A 5651-nucleotide genomic window follows, 5' to 3' on the forward strand; every position below is an offset into this window, starting at 1 on the left:
CATATCTAATTTATGTACGTATTTCAAACTTTTGAAATACTTAGGATTTTACTTTGGACCACAGCTTGGATTCGAACCGGCAACCACAGGAATGCTAGTGTTGATCTGCATCTGCTACATTTTTGGCATCATTTTTACAAATGGACATATGGATAAACGTTTTAACAGTCTGCCTAAAGTAAACGGAGTGTTACTATTAAGCAGGGACTCTCCCGTGTTGTACTCTATTTACCTTTGTTGCATAATACAGACCACAGACACTTGAATGAGACTGTTTCGGGTTTATTAACTCAAAATCATATTTTCTTACATCCCAAATAACGCTGTAATCCGACCCATATTTACAAATAAATGTCCCTTCAGTCCCGATCAAAAAGTAACAGGCAAACAGACGAACAAACAAAAAACTCCTCCTGGTGAACCCCACGCGGGATCCTCTCTCTCCCTGGGCGATCCTTGTCCATAAAAAATGGTTATTGTCCGTATTTTTTTTTCGCATCACGGGTCCCTCTTACTCTCCCCGTTTTCCCGTTTTCCTTCACCTGTCTGCCACCGCTGTCCTTGGCGTCTCTCCTCCCCTGATGACAGTCCTTCGTCTCCTTTCACCCACAGCATGTCAGCTGGCAAAATAGATCACCCGACCCCCGCTGTCCTCACAACAATATAAAATAAAATATTACAAAGAATGCCGTTGCCTTGAGTGGCCTTTCTCTATAGGTAATAGGCATTAAGGGACAATGTTTATTTACAGGAAGACATTTCTATATGGCAATACACCATAAAATCTAAATAAAAACATTACTTATGTGGTAGTGCTTAAACGTGGGTGGAAAGACTTTGATTCTCAGGTTTAAAACACTGCACCTTAAATAACATTAGTAAGCACCGAGTGGCAAAACAAAATCCACTTTGTGTAACGGCCGTAACTCAACAAATCTATAAAAACGTCAACACAGTACAAGAGTTTACATGACACACAAACATAAACTAGTGTCACACGGCACTGTAGCAAGTGTTTAATTACCGTACCGACTGTTTTTTCTCGCTAGCTAGTGCAGAATGAATGACGACCGGTATGCGCCATACTGATTCTCTGCTCCAACATTTGTCCACCGTGATTGGTCAAATGTTGGAAATGTTGGACAGTGGGGAAGAAATCCGCTAGCTGATTGGGCGCACCTCCAGCAATTGAAGGCTTGTGATTGGCTCTTGTGTCCAACATTTTCCAACATTGTACGGACGATCCTTCGCCAGCTGGCGTTCAGGTTGCAGTCTCCACTGGAGGCGTGGGTTCAAATCCCACTCCTGACAGTTCTGTTTATTTCCTCTGGAGGGGAAATAAGTAATCATTTAAGACATTGACTGACTTAGATTCTAACCCAGACCACAGAAGCCAATTGGATGATTTCCTCTGATATGATGAGACATTACACCAAACCTACAGGGGTTCTTCCTGTTTTTTCTTGCCACTGTTGCCCTTAAGGAGGTTCAGTCTCTGGCTCTGATTGGATGACGTCACAGGCTGCTGTCAGGTTAGGGATTTAAGTCCGGAATTTTGTCTACCATTCTGGAATCCTGTCTAACATTCTGGCATGGATGGATGTCTATTCTGGTATGCTGCCGCTCGTTCTAGATTTCTGCCTTTCAATCTGGAATGCTTTCTTTCAATCTGGAATGCTTTTCATTCCATAATGCTGTCTTGCTGACTTTTGTCCCGGAATGTTGCCTTCCATGTCGGAATGCTGACTTCCATGACGTCACAGGCCGCTGTCGGGTTAGGGGTTTAATTCCGGAATTTTATCTACCATTCCGGAATCCTGCCTATTATTCTGGAGTGGGTGGATGTCTATTCTGGTATGCTGCCACTCATTCTAGATTTCTGCCTTTCATTTGGGAATACTTTCTTTTATTCTGGAATGCTTTTCATTCCAGAATGCTGTCTTGCTGACGTCTGTTCCGGAATACTGACCTCTGTTCCAGAATACTGACTGTTATTCGGGAATTCTGCCTATCCTTCCGGAATACTGATGTCTATTCTGATATGCTGCCACTTATTCTAGATTTCTGCCTTTCATTGCGGAATTTTGACTTTCATTCCGGAATGCTGTCTTGCATTCTGCAAATGTGCTCTTCATTCTGTTATGCCGATCTTTGTCCCGGAATGTTGCCTTCCATTCTGGAATGGTAACTTCCATTCCAGAATACTGGACCTCATCTCAAGGCATCACAATAGTCAGAATGATTCATTATGTGGTGACCATGAATGCAGATGAAAACTCTCATCTCTGGCTCAAGACTTGTTGAGATAGCACAGAGACACTCTCAGTCTGTCCACATCAGTGTCAGTGAAGATTTCAGATTGTTTAAATAGAGAAGCAAGAAAACAAGTCAGCCTTATCTTTCACAAAAACACATGACAATAACATGTGAGAAAGAGAGTTTTATGTTCAGTGCTCCCCCTGCTTGTTGGGACAATTGTAGAGCACCTTCCTAATAAAGTAAACAGCGTAGAATGGACAGTGAAGGCTTGTAGTCTCAACCGACCATGTGATCGTGAACACAGCCGGCTTGGAAGCAATTCAACTTGTGCCATGTTGGCACGTGAGTACTTGCTCAGCTGTCGGCAACTTTCTGTGATAGCTGTCTGTCAAACGGAGACTCTGGTCGGCGCAGATTTACCTGCGAATGAAATGGAAAACAAGTAAAGGAGCACCAACACCAATCTGGACAGGACAAACTGGACAAGACCATGCACTCATGGACAGAACCAACCTGGGTCGTCAGACTCTTCATCATTACCTTTTGCCGGTTGTTGTGGCCGAGTGGTTAAGGCGATGGACTAAAGCTGGGGAACATTCGTCAGTCTAAGATGGGGAAGAAGGGGGGAGAAGAAAAGAAGAGGAAAAAGAGGGGAAAAAGGGAAAAATGAAAAAAGAAAGGAAAGCTGTGGAAACATATCTAATTTATGTACATATTTCAAACTTTTGAAATACTTAGGATTTTACTTTGGACCACAGCTTGGATTCGAACCGGCGACCACAGGAATGCTAGTGTTGATCTGCATCTGCTACATTTTTGGCATCATTTTTACAAATGGACATATGGATAAACGTTTTAATAGTCTGCCTAAAGTAAACGGAGTGTTACTATTAAGCAGGGACTCTCCGTGTTGTACTCTATTTACCCTTGTTGCATAACACAGACCACAGACACATGAAATGAGACTGTTTCGGGTTTATTAACTCAAAATCATATTTTCTTACATCCCAAATAACGCTGTAATCCGACCCATATTTACAAATAAATGTCCCTTCAGTCCCGATCAAAAAGTAACAGGCAAACAAACAAAAAACTCCTCCTGGTGAACCCCACACAGGATCCTCTCTCTCCCTGGGCGATCCTTGTCCATAAAAACAAATGGTTATTGTCCGTATTTTTTTTTTCGAATCACGGGTCCCTCTTACTCACCCCGTTTTCCCCGTTTTCCTTCTCCTGTCTGCCACCGCTGTCCTTCACGTCTCTCTCCTTTCACCCACAGCATGTCAGCTGGCAAAATAGATCACCCAACCCCCGCTGTCCTCTGACACGCCGTGTACCACAACATATAATATAAAATATAAAATAAAATATTACAAAGAATGCCGTAGCTTTAAGCAGCATTAAGGGACAATGTTTATTTACAGGAAGACATTTCTATATGGCCATACACCATAAAAATCTAAATAACTTATGTGGTAGTGCTGTGGTAGTGCTTAAACGGTGCTGTGGTAGTGCTTAAACGTGGGTGGAAATACTTTGATTCTCAGGTTTGGTGTTTAAACACTGCACCTTAAATAACATTAGTAAGCACCGAGTGGCAAAAACAAAATCCACTTTGTGTAACGACCGTAACTCAACAAATCTATCAATCTATAAAAACGTCAACACAGTACAAGAGTTTACATGACACACAAACGTAAAATAGTGTCACACGGCACTGTAGCAAGTGTTTAATTACCGTACCGACTGTTTTTCTCGCTAGCTAGTGCAGAATGAATGCCGACCGGTATGCGCCATACTGATTCTCTGCTCCAACATTTGTCCACCGTGATTGGTCAAATGTTGGAAATGTTGGACAGTGGGGAAGAAATCCGCTAGCTGATTGGGCGCACCTCCAGCAATTGAAGGCTTGTGATTGGCTCTTGTGTCCAACATTTTCCAACATTGTACGGACGATCCTTCGCCAGCTGGCGTTCAGGTCGCAGTCTCCACTGGAGGTGTGGGTTCAAATCCCACTCCTGACAGTTCCTCCTCTGGAGGAGAAATAAGTTTTCATTTAAAACGCTGACTGATCTAACCCAGACCACAAAATCCAATTGAATGATTTCATCTGTTATGATAATATTAAAGGTAACAGCTGAGACGTTGGACAAAACTTTCAGGGGTTCTTCCTGTTTTTTCTTGCCACTGTTGCTCTTAAGGAGGGTCAGTCTCTGGCTCCAATCGGATGACATCACAGGTCACTGTCGGGTTAGGGGTTTAATTCCAGAATTTTGTCTACCATTCCGGAATCCTGCCTATCATTCTGGAATGGGTGGATGGATGTCTATTCCAGAATGCTGCCTCTCATTCTAGATTTCTGCCTTTCATTTGGGAATGCTTTCTTTCATTCTGGAATGCTTTTCATTCTAGCCGTTTCGCCACTCTATATTGGTGAAACCAAACAACCACTACACAGAAGGATGGCACAGCACAGGAGAGCCACCTCCTCAGGACACGACTCAGCAGTTCACCTCCACCTCAAAGACAGTGGTCATTCCTTTGAGGATAATAATGTCCAAATCCTAGACAGGGAGGACAGATGGTATGAAAGAGGAGTCAAAGAAGCGTCTATGTGAAATTGGAAAAGCCCTCTCTAAACAGAGGGGGAGGGCTGAGGCATCAGCTCTCACCTGTTTACAACTCTGTCCTTTCATCCCTTCCTAGCAGACTTCACTCCCACTCAAACTCTAACGATGGGCCGTCAACTAGTGAGGCAACAGCTCTCACCTGATCACAACCCTGTCCCTTCATCCCAGAGTTTCTGGTCGTTAACTGGCCATTAACCAACTATAGCAGGGGACGGTAAGCCAACTTAGTCACTTTGATAGTAGGCTAATATAGCTAATATAGATACATACAGCATGTGTTGCCTTTATTATAAGGCTTATATAAGGCTTTTAATTTTTTGTGGCTCCAGACATATTTGTTTTTTGTTTTTTTGGTCCAATATGGCTCTTTCAACATTTTGGGTTGCCGAACCCTGAACTATAGGGATCGTAGTCATGTGAGCTCCTGCAAGATCCACCCACAGAGGTCCTGAACACATAAAACTCGGATTCCCAACCAGAAAAGTAGCAGAACTGAAGAAGCCACTTGGGGAAGTGGCGAAACGTCTTCAAAAAACAATCCTTGATTGACTTTGTGGCTGTGGCATTAGCTCAACATTGAATCATAGTGTATTTGTTGCATAACAGGAAGTGGTCAGTGGAAACTGAATTGAATTGAATTGAGAAGCAGAACCTCTCCTTTATAGGGGTTGGTAATTGTCTCGCATTGGACAGAAATGAAAACTGTGTTTAGATAAGCAAAGATGCTAGCAGGTTAACAGTACTGCAGTGGTTAAACCCGAT

The sequence above is a fragment of the Parambassis ranga genome, unplaced genomic scaffold (assembly GCF_900634625.1).
Source record: "Parambassis ranga unplaced genomic scaffold, fParRan2.1 scaffold_21_arrow_ctg1, whole genome shotgun sequence".
Taxonomy (NCBI): domain Eukaryota; kingdom Metazoa; phylum Chordata; class Actinopteri; family Ambassidae; genus Parambassis; species Parambassis ranga.